The following is a 16,139-nucleotide window of genomic DNA, read 5'->3' on the forward strand; positions in this document are numbered from 1 at the left end:
AAAAAAAAAAAAAAAAAGCTTGCAAACAGCCTTCTAAGATGCAACAGTTGGTCTCTCCTCATCCAGAGCAAGGAAGAGTGATAAAAAACAAAGACACATGGAAACAATTAGTCTAAGGACCACGGGAACCTCAGCCAACATGACCCTGGACTAGAACTAGATGGTCAGGCTACTGTTGTCAACCATTCAGAAAATGATCAGAATCGGAGATCCTGGATAGAGTGGGAGAAAAATGTGGAACAAAACTCAAAATCATAAAAAAAAAAAAAAACAGGCTTCCTGGGCTGATAATAGAGACTAAGGAAACCCCTGAGACTGTGGCCCCCAGTCACCCTTCAGGCCTATAATTGAATTCACTCCCATAGCTTAACTTCCAACCAAATAGACAGGCTTAAGAGGTAACAATTAATTATACCAGGTAGGTACACTTAGATCAATCAACCATGGGAGATCAGAAGAGCAGCATTTGCACAGGGGGATAGTTCAGAGGACAGGAATGCATAGGAAAGAACATAGGGAAGAGATAAGCCCAGGGAAGAAGTGGGAAGAAAGCTGTTACACTGTGGAAATGGCAATCAATGTCATAAAAGAAAATGCCTATAAACTGTTGAATGCAAAATGAATTTGCTCTGTAAACTTTCACCCAAATCATCTCTTCCTTTCTCAGTTTATCCCCTAACATCTTTAAGGGCTCCCCACCCTTGGAGTTCAGAAATTTGAAGGTCAACAAATGTTGAAATGGGGTCTATGAGTCCTTTTAAGTATTTCAAAACTTCTATAAAAACCCTACATTATAATAAACTCTCACAGGCTAATCAGCAGATCAAGTTTCTTTGCTTCCATCTGGAATGAAGTCAATTTAGCCAGCTATTGGTTATACTTGTGCTGAACAAAAAGGTTGGAATGGTTTTTTAAAATGAAAGCAAATTAGAACTTAGATCTTATAAACACGGGTTGTTTGCAGCTGACATCTCGGTGAGTCCCATCCCACGCCACTCTTTAATAATGAATGCTGGGTACTCGGGAGGGGGAGGACTTATCGCCTGGCTCAGTGAATCCACACTCCAGCCGTTAACGTTCCATTTCTTCCCCCCACGTCACTTTTGAGAAGCCAGACGCTGCCTTCTGACCCTTGGGAAGCCTGGAAATGTGAGTCTGGAAATGCTAGCTGCCTCAGTATTTACACACTTTACCATACATGGGAATTACTCAACACTGACGTCAGACAAATTCCTGGGGAGGTGCGTAGTATAACCATGTCATTACCATATAAATTCCTGACAACTAGAAACAGTAGGCAAAGCGGCTTCTGTCAGAACCCAGGACCCCATCCCCTGCAGCAGCTCTGCTGCCTTTTTAATAAAAAACTTCCCTTCTTAAGCAAAAGAGGCTCTGGTGGCACAGTGCCTAAGGCATTTGATTGCTAACCAGAAGATCCATGGCTCAAACCAGCTGCTCCACGGAAGGCAGAGGAGGCAATCTACTTCTGTAAAGATTTACTGCCTTGGAAATCCAATGGTTTGGGTCAGAACTGACTCGATGGTAGTTGGGTTTGGTTTTTTTTCTTCTTAAGCAGGCTTTTTTCCAGGCTTCTTGTCTTTTCTACAAACCTGCCCCCGAAATTCAAAAACACACATCAGATCTGGTGAAAACATACTGGGATCTGGGAACTAATTTTAGGGATTCTCTCCCCACCTCCCTGGCCACGGAGCAGAGTAAAAACCTAGAGGTTGTGAGCCATATTCCTCAAATAGTTTATAAATTGTGAAGCACTTGGTAAAGCTAACATGTTTCACCAATGGTAGATACATCCTTAGTTGAGTTAATCTGGAAAAAGAAAAATGTAGAGGAGCAAAGAAAAATAGTAACTGCGTGTGGGTTTTGGAAGCAGACTCAGTCAAGTTACTTATTACCTCTGAGCCTCAGTTTCTTCATCTATAAAATGGGAAGCATCAGTACCTACTTCACAAATTGTCCAAGATAATACATTTGAAGCACTTAGCAAATGCCTGGCAAATCACAAGTACTGTATCTATCTGCAGGAAGCTCTGGTAGCATAGTGCCTAAGGCACTTGACTGCTAACCAGAAGGCTGGAGGTTCAAAGCTACCAGCCACTCCTCGGAAGGAAGATGGGGCAATCTGCTTCCGTAGTGATACTGCCTCGGAAACCCAAGGTGGGGTCGCTATGGGTCGGGTCTGACTCTCTGGCATATAACAACAACAACAACATTATCTATCTGCTTAGTGTTATCTTAAGGAAAGGCCAAGGGTCACTGTACAATGTTGTATTTCTTTAGATATTTTCTAATCCTTCTGAGTAATGCCAAATGGCTGACTTAGAGGAAAAAGTCCCTCCGTTCTCACTAGCACCTCCTTGTATCTCCAAATGTTTGATGCATGTCTCTTCACAGTCCTCTAGCAGGCTAAGTTTTCCCAATAAGCTAGTCTTTCATAAATACTTAGAACTTTAGCAGACTACCACAAAAGCCTTTCCAATTCTTCTTCCCCACCAGGAGATCTATGGATACAAAGTATAACTTGTTGTCCTCACCTGGTCCTTAGCACTACTCACATGGAAAAACTGGCTAGTAACTATTTGTAAGGTTTCAGTAAAGAAAAATGACTGTCCAATTGGAAAGCTAAGAGTCCATTCCTATCTCATTCATTCACGAAACAGTTACTGATCATCAACCAAGGGCCAAATACTCCCCTTCCAGGTAGCAACTCTGGTCCCTCACTCATTGGCTCCTGAGATGTATTAAAGGAGACCATAGGCAAAAACTCCTGTTTTTCACTTGTTATTAGCAGCCCAATCATAGAGCTAGTGGACCTGCTCTTCAGTTTCTCTCCTGCATCCTCCCCACATATCTCTGTACTGGGCATCTGAGGCCTGGCAGACAGTTCTCTCCTTCCCCCTCCTCTGGCCCATACCACACCCTCTGTGGGATAAATTTCCTTCCCTGTCTAACTGTCCTCCGCCCTGCATATCCTCTCAGAGGCAAAGGGTCATTCACTGGGAGACTGAGCAGGAGGGAAGCTGGATTCGGGCATGGATGGATTAAATGCTGCATTAAGAGTGAATGAGGGTTAAGGACAATCTCTCTGGACCTCCTGAACCCCCGGTTGGAGAATCAGAAGGCAGCTGCTGAATAAGAGCAATAATAATAATAATAATAGCTGCTGAATAAGGGGAAGCTCAACACCCCTCTCCCCAGATCCTACCTGGGGGAAATCCCCAACTTGTATACCAAGATGACAGAAAGAAGCGTGCCTCAAGTTTCCTCAGCTTCTGGGAAGGAAAGAGGTGGGAGGGAGGGCAAGAAGGAAGACAGTAATTGAGTACTACTTTGTTTGAAGCTCTTGATAATACATTCCCTAAAAGAAAGAGAAGTATTGAGAGGTTAAGTAACTTGTCAAAGCATAGCAAGAGGCAAACCCAAGAGTCAAACCTCAGTCTGTCAGCCTTCCAAACAATCTCTCACCAGGAGTCCAGGCTGCATTTTCATGGTACTCTTTCTACCAGAGCTCAGTAGCAGATTTCTTGGCAGCACTGTGGCAGGATCTCAAAGTGAGGTGCTCAGAGTGGGAAGGTCCTGCCCATTGGGAAGGTGAGTGGCTCTGGAGAAGGGCCTATTCCCATGCTACAGCTCCCAGCATAGACCCGCTTCCTGATGGCAATAGCACAATGACCAGGAATATGCAGAATATTCTCAGGGTGTGTGACAAGCAATAAAATACCTGCCTCAGGGGGTTGCTTGTTATTATCTACCGATAATATGTTGCAATGATCTTTTTATGTGCTCAGTAAAGGCCTTTCTTGCTCCTTCAAAACGCAGTGCTCAAGGACTGAGGCCACAAAACACTCACTGTGGACTTTTTCAGGTTTCTGTTATGTCCCCATTTAGAACCGAGACTTGAAGTGGAGAAAGCTCTTCTGGAAGTTTGCTCAGGGACACAGATCTCCAAAGTCTGGCTCCTAAAGCCAGATGTTTTCCTCACTCCACCCGCGGGCACTTTCTCCCTGGACAGGAGGGTGAGGAAAGGGGTGGCACGGATGCCCTCATCTCCCTAGCATACAATGAGCGTCAGTGGCGCGCAGAATCGCCGATTGTTCTGCTGCAGGACCTGCAGGAGGAGGGGAGAGCTGGGCCGCGTCAAGCCAGGGGCGCGCGGGAAGCCATGGGGTGGGGAGAGATCCGGCTCCTCCTGGAAAGAGGAACGCCGCCCGGGCTAACAGCGGCCATTTGTCACAATTCTTTGGACCGCCAAGGCCCCGGCCCATGCCACTTTCTCCCAACTTTTCTCGCAGCCTCCAGGGCCGCGGCAGGGCAGGAAAAATCAGGAGGCGCTCCATGCGCACACGGACGTCGCTACCGAGAGCAGCCTCAGAGGCACATGTGGGCCACGCTCTGGCCCGGGCGCCTGCAGCCCAGGGTCTGGGAAAGGGACGCACTCACCTGGCAGCTAGCTCGGACTGCACGCCGGGTGGGAGACACTCTCGGAAGCAGCAGCTGGGCGCGCTGGCCTCCGAGCAGTTTTGTTCCGCTCTAGGGAAGGCGTGTCCCGCGCCACGCCAACCAGTGGGCTTTGCACACTGCACCACACCAAGGCTGATGTCATGGCGCGAAGCCCCGCAGCGCTACCCCTCCAAGACCCGGGGCAGCCCCGACAGTGCGATCAGGACAGGAGACGCCGACTCTGGGCTTAACCTCGCACAGGCGCTGCAGCCCCACTGTGCGCGCCGCCGCTGTGGAAACTTCTTGCAAATGCAAGAAACTCCTCAGGGCTTTCAAGTCAGCCACAAAAGAAGGCAGAGAAGTGAGCTGAGAAGTCAGAAGCCTGATGAACTCGCGCTTCCGGGAAAGAGAGGTCTCAAATTTGCATATCGTCGCAGTAGGGTGTGAGGGACGCAAGGTGGTGGCCACAGTGAAACAGACCAGAGTTCTGCTCCTGCTCCTTTCACTTACAGCTAGGGCCTTGACCAAGACTCTTAGCTTCCTTGAGCCTCAGATTCCTCTCTGAGAATGGAGTATAATCTGTAGAATGTTGTGGGGATAAAATGAGATCATATAGGATTAGCAGTGGTCTAGCATGATTTTTATAAATAAAACTCAGTTACTGTTGAGTACATTCTGACTCATGGTGACCCAATATGTGTCAAAGAAGAACTGTGCTCCATAGGATTTTCAACGGCTGATTTTTCAGAAGCAGATTATATATGATACCCACCCACTGCCACCAACTCCATTTCAACTCATGGAGACCCTATAGGACAGAGTAGAACTGTCCCACAGGGTTTCCAAGACTGTAAATCTTTTATTATTATTATTTTATTGTAATTTGGATGAAAGTTTACAGAGCAAATTCAACTTCCATACAGCAGTTCACATACACTTTGTCTCATGACATTGACTGCAAACTCCCACAATGCAACAGCTCTCCTCCCACTTCCTCCCCATAGCAACCTCTTCCCTGTGTCCTTCCCTCCATGCTCTCCTGCCCCGAACCTGTCTCCTTATGCATATACAACCCTTCTTTTCTCCCATGATTGATCTCTCCAAGGAGTGTATCTACCTAATATAAATGTTCAGGTCATATGCCTGTCTTTTGTTGGCTAAAAGCCCCAGGAGTAGGTTCAATTCCAGACCTGAAGAGCAGCTAGAGGCCAATGTCTCAGGGCTTCCACTAGGCTCTATCAGACCAGCAAACCTGATCCATCCTTCCTTCCTTCCTTTCATGGTTTTGAGTTTTGTTGCACATTGTTCTCCCACTCTATCCAGGATCTCCTGCATAGATCCCCCTCTGAGTGGTTGACAGTGGTAGCTGGGTACCCTCTAGCTCTTCTGGTCTTGTAGTAATATAGGCTGAGGATCACATGGTGTACCAATCTTTTGGACTAATTGTTTCCATGTGTCTTTGGTTTTCTTCATTCTTCTTTGCTCTGGACGAGGAGAGGCCCATCATTGCATCTAAATGGCCACTTGCAAGCTTTTAAGATCCCAGTCACTAATCACCAAAGTAGGATGTGGAACAATGTTTTGTGTAGTTTGTTATGCCAATTGAGCTTCATGTCCCCTGGGACCATGGTCCCAAGCCCAGAGGTCCAATTACTCACTCCCTCCAGGTAGCTGGCTGTGGCCAAGGCAGTAAATCTTTATGGACACAAACTCCCTTATCTTTCTCCTGCGGAGTGGCTGGTGGGTTCAAACCGCCAAACTTTTAGTCAGCAGTAGAATGCTCTAACCACTGTAACACCAGGACTCCTAGATTACATGACAGATGCTCAGTAAACGTTAACTTCCTCCTCCAACAGCTTTTTCCCTCAGTTTTCCCCTATCTCCCCTGCTACCCAAAAGAACACTACCCCTTCTCCAGAAACAACAGATCTAAAAAGTGGGTACCTGTGGTAATTATGTTTGTGTGTCCATGTGGCTGGGCCTGGTTGAGTGGCTGGGCAGCTGGTGGTAGTTATTCCCCATGATGAGAGTGGTAATCAACTCCATGGTGGAATCTACAAGCAGCTGAGTAGCTGCCTTTGGGATGTGGTCTGCTTCCTGTATATAAGGAGAAGCCTTGGGAATGGTCTCTAGCTTATGCCATGGCATGCTTGGACCCTGCATGTAGCTATGTTGTTGTTCAGCGGCCTGCCATGCTCTGCCGACCTGGGGACTTACAATGGACTTGGTTAATGGTCTGCCGTGTGGTTTGGTAACATCGGGACTGTGCCTTTTTACTTGTCAACCTTGGGCTTGGCAGCCTCAGCAGCCAGCAGCTGTCTGAGTGAAGAAACTCCTCTAGCTCCAGTGGGCCGGGAGTGGAGGCAGAGCTGGACCCCAAGGTTTAGGGGCTTTCACCGAACCCCTAGAGCCTGACACTTTGAACTTGGACTTAAAGCCTCCAAACTGTAAGGGAATAAACTCCTATTTGTTAAGGCTATCCCATTTGTGGTATATTCTTGTCAGAGCAACACTAGGTAACCAGAAAAGTACCTCAGCTGGGGTTTTTCTCTGGGCTGCTAATCTTCAGTATGACAGATGCAGGCTCAGGCCCCTAAGAGCTGATCCTAGGTTATACCATCCCCATCACCTCGCCCAGTCCCCTGCCCTTTCTGAATTCCTAGTGCAGATGTTTCAGGACAGAGAAGCTAACACCCTATGAAACTGCTGCCTGGGTCAGTCAGAGTAAAGCCCCTACTCTTTCTGAATGCTGAAACATTCCACAACACCAAAATTCTGGATACAGAAGGAATTCTCCAGGGGCCTCAGAGCAGGCTTAGGTAGGGTACCAGACCAAAAACCGAAAAACCAAGCCCACTGCCATTGAGTTGATTCCAACTCATAACGACCCCCATTGGGTTTCCAAGGTGGTAAATCTTTATGGAAGTAGATTGCCTAGTCTTGCTTCCACGGAGTGGCTTGTGGATTTGAACCACTAACCTTCTGGTTAGCAGTCAAGTGCCTTAGGCACTACACCACCAGAGCTCCTGGGCACAGATTGTAGTAGGAAAGAAACCACATTCAGATATTGAGTATATATTTCAGTGTGATTATATGTGTGTATTTATATTGTATGGTTGTGTCTTTGTATAACTTTCTACTGCTTTCTTGGGGTCTAGAGCATTCTCTGAGAAGAAAGTACTACAGCCTACTTCTGACTATGGTAGTTAATTGGGGGCAAACCCTGGAGGATTTCCTGGGCAGCTGGTCACCCCTTACCCCAGGTCACCCACATCTTCCAGCCTGGGTAGGTATCCAGGACTCAGGCCTCCACAGACTTTATTTAAAGCCCTAGGTTGCTGAATCAGCTGTCTTCCAGGAATATAGTCAAATCTCTTCTGGTCCAGAAATGAAATATTCCTCTAGATTTGTCTTGATTCCTACCATTAGAAACATCTCTCTATTTGCCAGGTCTTCCAGTCAGTGAATAGGACCCTCCAAGATGGGATGTCTATAATCACCCAGTCAGTGTTTCTTTTGGACTGGGCCATCCCCATCTGAATCAACCAAGATATAGAAGAAGCCAGGAGAACTCCTGGTCATTTCTGCACCAAACAAGCAATAGATAAACAAGTAAATGAAATTACATAATTACAATTGGTGTCAGAGGCCGTGGGCTTGCTATCCAAAGATAGCACTCCTATGGGATTTGCTTCTCTCCTTTCAATTCTCAGATTTATGGAGAGATGAGCTGTGGAGTCCTGCCCAAGACTTTAGAAAAGGGCAAACTCCTGTGTTTTCTTCTCTGGTCTGGGTTGTCCTCTCTGAAGTCTGTGAGACTTTTCATGGGTTTCCTCAGTGAAGACCTGTGTTGTGAACTGCCCTTCTGGAAGGTCCAGAAAAGGGAGGGCAATAACTACAGTCGCGCTTAGATTTCTCTCAGGGGATCTTAAAGTGCCCCGTGAGTAGTGTGGCTGCATAGTTTATCATCCAAATCAGAATGCTATTGAAAGCAAATAGCATAGTGGTGGTATTAATAATTACAGAGGCAACAGACTACCCCAAGCAAACCAGGACATATGGCCACCTACTTATACATGCCAAAGACTGTGTCAGGGAACATATCTTGGGAACCATCTAAGTGTAACTGGAGATAAAGGAAGTCAAGTGGGCCCTGCTGTGTCTGCTACTTTTTCCAGAACATCGTGTCTCTTAGTTATGCTGTTCTCCCTGGGTGCTACCAACCCTTTTAGACTTGGGCTTGGATAGCCACGGGTAGATTAAGAACCTTAGTTTCTGGGTTGGGGTGAGGAGGAACTTTGGGATGCAGGTGAGTCAAAGGTGGTGCCAGGGTTATCAACCATGCAAACAGGCACCAGCCCAGTACTGAAATCACAGAAAGGCTAGTAAACCATCAAGGCTTGGGGCACTGCCCATGGCTACACTTCCTTAGGGCAGCGATATCTTTCTGGCTGACATCATTTATGTAACCATGCCCAGACTGGTTCTGCCTAACATCCACATCTACAGTGACAATGCAGTCAGAGTTCATGTCCAAGAGATTATCTGCTTGGGGTTCAAAAGGAGGCTTAGCACACACAGGGGCTTGGTTCCTTCTCTGGACTCGTAAAATAATCTAAATTTGCTATGTCCTCATCTCCTCTGCTTTGCACTCTACTCCCTACCATATTTAGATTGGTACTTAATGGGTCTGGGGATGAAGTGGGGTCCCTGGGTGGTACATACAGTCTCAGGGGATCACCTGATCAACAGTTTCTATACTGGGCAGCTCATTTCTCTGTGCTTCAGTTTCCTCCATGGTGAAATCATTCCCTTTAAACCATTTAGTAAGGAAGCCTAAATATGTAAGTGTGTAAAATCTGAGAGTCCAAATGGTAGGCAGTCCCTGGGTGGTGCAAACAGTTAAGTACTTGGCTACTAACAGAAGGGCTGGAGGTTGATGGCTCAAGTCCACCCAGATGCACATCAGAAGGCAGGCCTGCTGGTCTACTCCTGAGAAATTAGCTATTGAAAGCCCACAGTTCTACTCAGACACACAAGGGATTGACATGAGTTGGACCTAATACAGCAGCAACAGGTTCAATGGCTTACTAAAGGAGTACTAACCATACTCCTCCCCTTTCCACACACCACAGAAATGTATGACTTGTTACTCCAAGTCACCCTCTGAGTGACCGATGATTCTGTGGAGCTGAAGAAGTAAATACAGAGAATATGAAGGCTCGAGGAATAAAAACTTCAGTGCTCAGATTAGAACTTGTTCAGGCTCAGGGTTAGGTTCAAAAGGCATTTTCTTTCACCTTCCCAGCGAATGTTCAAAGCTTTTAGTAGTTGAAATAGAGCTCAAAGAAAAGAAGTCTCCTTAGATCACCCAAGAACCACTACACTATGAAGGATCCAGGACTAAATTTGCAGGCAGAAGATCTATTTGAGTCTCAGCTCTGTCATCAATAATTAAAAATAACATTAATAATAATTAATAATTATTGATCACATTGCACGCCAGGCACTTTACACACACCATTTCCTTTTGTCCTCAGCAACCACGTGAGATAAGTACATTTTTACCTCCTATTTTGTATGTGAGGAAACCAAGGTAACTCATTAACTTAGTAGCTCTGTGACCATGATTTAGACCTCAGTTTTCCTCCTGAGTGAAGTGAGAAGTTGGACTACCTCAGTGTTCTCAAACTTTCCACTGATGTACCCCTGACAAAGGGGGTGAATGTGTCTCCTGAAAGGAGCTCTGGTGGTGTAGTGGTTAAGGCATTTGACTGCTAACCAAAAGATCATTCTTTCAAACCCACCAGCCACTCTGTGGAAGAAAGATGGGGCAGTCTGTTTCCATAAGGATTTCCAACCTTGGAAACCCAATGAGGGTTGCTATGAGTCAGAATCAACTCGATAGCAGTGAGTTTGGTCACGCTTATTGTGTATCTTCAAGGGCGCCTGGTAGGCTACTAAGGACCCCTGGAACCCTGAAAAGACCCAGCATGGGATGTAGGTGCTCTCTGAGATGCTTGCAGGCTCTGGTTCTGGCTCTGCAGTTGGGAAGCTGTGAGGAGGCAAGGCAAAGGGAGATTGTGGAATGAGCCCCACACTTTTGACCTGAACTCTTCAAGTCTATGTTCAGTTCCCAAAGGAGGATTTCTATAATCTCTCAGGGTTTGCAGGGACAATGAGCCTTGTAGGCAAAGACAAAAGAAAGACCAAAAAAGGCAGTGTGTAGATGTCATAAAAGGAGCTCTGGTGGCATAGTGCCTAAGGCATTTGTCTGCTAATCAGAACTCTGGCGGTTCAAATCCACTAGCCACTCCTTGGAAGGAAGGTTGGGCAATCTACTTCTGTGGAGGTGGGAGCTCTGTTGGCATAGTGCCTAAGGCATTTGACTCCTACCCAGAAAGCTGGCTGCCTCAGAAACCCAAGGAGGGGTCACTATGGGTTGGATCCAACTCAATGGGAGTGAGTTTGGTTTGGTTTGGTTTAGATGTTATAAACATAAAATGCTTGGAGGTAAGAACAGGGAAAATCTATCTATCTGGAAAGAGGAATGTCAAGGATCCAGGAAACAGAGTGAGTGTGAGAGGGGACTCCTTATCAGAAACTTGTTCTCAGATTTTCAAGCCAAAGTTTGCCCTGTGAAGCACAAAGAATTTCCCAGGGTTGCTGAAAGGTGATTCAGAAAGTCACAGAGTAAACTCAGGGTTAGGTCCTCAAGGATATTGTGCAACAGGCTGGATAGCTTTTTAATGACCACTTCCTCTTCCCCTCCCCTTGGCCTTGATAGCTATATAAGGCCATTTCTGCTCCTGCTCAACCCACAGCCTCCTATGCTGCTGTCTCTACCCAAACAGGCTTGTCTACCAAAACAGGTAACTCCCACAAGTCAGTGTGTAAGGAGGGTTGGACAAACAGGAGGAGCCAAGAGGGAAAGCAGAAAGGTCTCCCTTTCAGAGGTAGGATAAGAGCATGGCAGAGGGAGTTCCAGGGGGCTGGCTGTTCAAAGCACCTCTATTACGAGCCTAAGAGGCTCTAGGGAGAAGTGTAGCCACAGGGAGTTGGCTGAAGGTTCAGTAGGAGAGGTTTTCCTAACAGACTCAATTCTCGTTACTCCAACTCCCCCTTGCTTTAAAACCTCAATTTTCCTGTTTTCTTGCTCAAATACACTCTATCTTTGCTGCTTCAACCTCTCTATGGTCATCTGGCCAGACAGTAGTGGTTTAAGGCAATGCAGTAGACTGGAAATAGCCAGATTTAGACAAGGCCCTTGACATCTGTGTTATCTCAGGGTCGAGTGTATGAAATTAGACCCTGAGTTAGAAGGAAAGATTGGAGAAAAATTGCAACCCAAAAACAAGCTCAAGACACATAATTTACTGGACTGGAAGGTCTCAGAGGGAAGGGACTGTAGCTTAGTCTTCTTTGTAGCTCACACAGTGCCTTACATGGAGTACAAACCAAACATGGAGTTGGTGCTTAGTGAATATTTTATGGGTGAACAAATGAAGCTAATTTCTTGTCACACTTTGCAAACTCCAAGAGTAAGGTTGCCACCTGCTGGTCAATTTATGAAAGACACCTCTCAGCAGCTTTAGCAGCCACACCAAAGTGGCCATTCTATCCGTTACAAAAGCAAGCCCCCAACTTAGACAATTTTTTTTCTCCCCACAATCATTTGATACTTAAATTCTTTTCAATCTGACTTGAGATATCCTAGGTTCCTAGAAGGTACGTAAAGCATGTCCTGGTACATTGGTCAGAAGATAAGGCCTTTGGAGTGGTGGGAGCTCTTTAAGAAGCTCAGCTCCTCACTTATTAACATATGTCCTCTTCCTAAGCTCCCCTTCCCTATCATCCATGCAGACAGAGGAAACCTACACAGAGCACCCACAATGTGCCAGACATCGTGCTAGAGTTGTTGTGTGCCACTGAGTCGATTTCAACTCATTACCTTGAGGACTAAGGTGCACCTGACACAAGCCATGATATTTCCAATCGCCTCGTTATGCATGTGAGAGCTGGACAATGAATAAGGAAGACCGAAGAAGAGTTGATGCTTTTGAGTTGTGGTGCTGGCGAAGAATGCTGAAAGTACCATGGACTGCTAAAAGAACTAACAGATCTGTCCTAGAGGAAGTGCAGCCAGAATGCTCCTTGGAAGCAAGAATGGCCAGACTTCGTCTCACCTATTTTGGTCATGTTGTCAGAAGGGACCATTCCCTGGAGAAGGATGTCATGCTTGGTAGGGTGGAGGGTCGACGAAAGAGGGGGAGGCCTTCAACGAGATGGACTGACATGGTGGATGCAATGATGGGCTCAAGTATAGCAGGGATTGTGGGGCTGGTGGGGATCAGGCAGTGTTTCGTTCTGCTGTGCATGGGGTCGCTATGAGTCGGAAACGAGTCGACGGCACTTAACAACAACAACAATAAAAAACCCTGTTGCTGTCGAGTCAATTCTGAGTCAGCGACCCTATAAGACAGAGTAGAACTGCCTCATAGGGTTTCGTAGGCTGCAATCTTCATGGGATAAAGCCCTGGTGGTGCAATGGTTATGTGCTCGGGTGCTAACCAAAAGTCACCTGGCAGTTGGAACCCACTGGCTGCTCTATAAGAGAAAGATGTGGCTGTCTGCACCACTAAAGATTACAGTCTAGGAAACCCTATGGGGGTGGTATCTCTATGGAAGTAGATTGCCCAATCTTCCTTCCAAAGGAGTGGCTGGTGGTTTTGAACTGCCAGCCTTCTGGCTAGCAGTCAAATGCCTTAGGCACAATGCCACCAGAGCTCCCATGAGTCAGAATTGACTCAATGGCACACAGTAACAACAATCTTCATGGGAGCTGATCTCCAGGTCTTTTTCATGGAGCACAGTTGGGTTCTAACCACCAACTTGTTGGTTAGCAGCCAAGCACTTAATTGTTGCACCACCAGGGTTCCTTTGAGGCTCAGTGTTCCAAAAAGAAAAATGCACTGCCGTTGAGTCGAATCCAACTCATAGCGACACCTCCTTGGGTTTCTGAGGCAGTATCACCACGGAAGTAGATTGCCCAAGCTTCCTTCCGAGGAGTGGCTGGTGGGTTTGAACTGCCAGCCTTCTAGTTAGCAGTCAAGTGTCTTATTAGGGACTTTACAAGAACCAGGGAGATAAAATCTGCATATGGACATGGTCTAGGAGACTGACAAAGTAGAATCCTGGGAGGTTCTGAGAGGGAGTGATCTCTCCACAGTGGGAATCAGGGAAGGCTTAACAGGAGAGGTGACATGTTAATGAACTGGGTCAGAGAGGAGGGTCAAGCTTTGGGCATGTGGAGACAGACAGAGTTCTGGTTATCTTTTGCTATGCAACAAACTACCCCCAAAATCAGTAATTTAAAACAACAGCACTTATTTTTATCTCTCACAGTTCTGAGGGTTTGCTGAGCTCAGCAAGGCATTTCTTGCCCAGAGTGTCTCATGTGCTTGCAGTCAGGTGGTGGCTGGGCTGCAGTGGTCATGAAGGCCTCCTCACTCACATGGTGATGCTGGAAGTCAGTTGGGACCTCAGCTGCAGCTGGCAGCTGGAGCATCTGCACGTGGTCTGGATTCTCTCACAGCATAGAGGCTGGATTATAAAGGCAAGCATTCCAAAAGAAAGCCAAGTGCAAGCTGTCTTGCCTTTTGTAACCTAGCTTCAGAAGTTGCATAGCAGAATCTCCACTGTGCTAGCTGAGATAGTCACAAAGCCTCACCCATTTCCAAGGAAAGAGAATGCAGATTCCATTTCTAGATGGGGAATTGGCAAGCTTCTGGAAGGGCATTTGGGATGAGAAATATTATCACAACTAACTTTTGAAAAAACAATCTACCACAGGCAGGAAGGTCATGGATGTTACTTTTTACAGACTGGGATTGCTAAGAAAAAGCATAAGTTTTAGAAGTATTCACTGAGCCATCTTCTCTAGCACTTGTGGAAAACAGTTCTCTGAAGAAGAGACTCTGAAAAAAGGGAAAATGCACACTGAAGTGGTTCCAAGGAGGAGCCAGGAGGCTGAGGTGGAGAACCAGTATCTGTTGGCCAAAGCAGTGGAGTAGTAATCACCAAGGAAGTCCATTGTGTGAGGGTCTGCCTACACTGATGCTGGGGGTGGGAGGGGGACAATTGGTTTGGTGTCATTCAACTTCAGTAGATTGGAAGATCTGGAGACTATCCAAGCTGAGTCTCTGAGAATAGCCATGGACAAAGCCAAAACTAGGACATGGGGGGGGGCTAAGATGGAAGAATAGGCAGACAAATGACACAGACCTTTTAAAAAGAAAAGAAAAATCAATTGACAGAGATACAGAAGGTAATCCTGGAACCCTAACTTTGAAAGGAACTATACAGAAGTGGGGAGCTCTCGTTGCGTAGTGCCTAAGCCACTTGACTGCTAATCAGAAGGCTGGCGGTTCAAGCCCACCAGCCACTCCTCAGAAGGAAGGTTGGGCAATCTACTTCCATAGTGATATCACCTTGGAAACCCAAGGAAGTGTCGCTATGAGTCAGGTCTGACTCGACAACACATAACAACAACATACAGAAGTGGATTAGGCACCAACTAGTAGAAAAACATGAACGAAAACAGTGGGTACAGAGTTGGTCAAAGCTGCAGACTATTAGCTACTCTGAAGGGACCAACAGCCTGAATATTCTCAAGTGGTTTGGGGACCTGAGAGTTGTCCTAAAGATCAGCTGTGGTCACCAAGAGCTGCAGGGACAACTGTGCTGGTGGCCTATGATTAGGAAGGGAAACAATAAGGAGGGAGACAACTTGAGCTGTTGACTTTCTGGTGTCAGGAGGGCACAGCCATTTTGATTGTTTATAAGCAGCAGCCATTTGGGATATTTAAAGTGACCAAGGGTGCAGCCATTTTAATTGTGTATAAGCAGCAGCCATTTGGGATATTTAAAGTTACCGAGGGTACAGCCATTTTGAATGTTTACAAGCAGTGGCCATTTTGAATCTTTAAAGTGACCAAGGGTGCAGCCATTTTGAATGTTTATAAGTGGTGGCCATTTTGGATATTTAAAGTGACCAAGGGCACAGTCATTTTGAATCTTTACAAGTGGCAACCATTTTGGATTTTAAAGTGATAGCATTCTTATTCAGATGCCAGGGCCCTAAGAATAGACTCTGTTTTCCAAGATTGGCAGGGACATACGAGAGGGTGACAACAGGAAAGGAGACGGGTATAAGTGTATAAGTGCTGTCACCTAGTGAATAGAGGAGCACAGCACAGTACCCTGATTACACAGATAACATACAAGCAAAACAAAGAAAACCAAAGTCATGGGCAAGTCACTCCAACATACAATCACCAATTAAATATAAACCCAAAAACATCACAATGCTTCAGAGGCAACAGAGTATCACAGTCCACACAAAGAAGCAAGATAAAGTAGGAGAAACAAGAGACCAGGATACAGACTCAAAACACATCCCTGAGGAAGACGCAGCATTGGAATTCCCTGATAAGGAATTCAAAAGAATTATATTTAGGTATCTTCAACGAACTGAGAGACAGATCAAGGAAAACACAGAGAAAACCCTACAACAATTTCAAAAGACAATACAAGAACAAAATGACAAAATAAATGAAAAATTAGAAATGATACAAACTCTACACACAGAAGTCCAGAAGATTAATACTAAATTTTCAGAA

The 16,139-nt window shown here is 46.0% G+C and overlaps 1 pseudogene; it reads left to right on the forward strand.

Annotated features, from left to right (window-relative positions):
• The first annotated feature begins 4,353 nt into the window (after positions 1-4,353).
• The window catches only part of LOC103197291, a 57,934-nt pseudogene continuing 46,148 nt past the window's right edge, over positions 4,354-16,139 (forward strand).

This window comes from Orycteropus afer, unplaced genomic scaffold (genome assembly GCF_000298275.1).
Source record: "Orycteropus afer afer isolate SDZICR_OR568_19922 unplaced genomic scaffold, OryAfe1.0 scaffold00075, whole genome shotgun sequence".
Taxonomy (NCBI): domain Eukaryota; kingdom Metazoa; phylum Chordata; class Mammalia; order Tubulidentata; family Orycteropodidae; genus Orycteropus; species Orycteropus afer.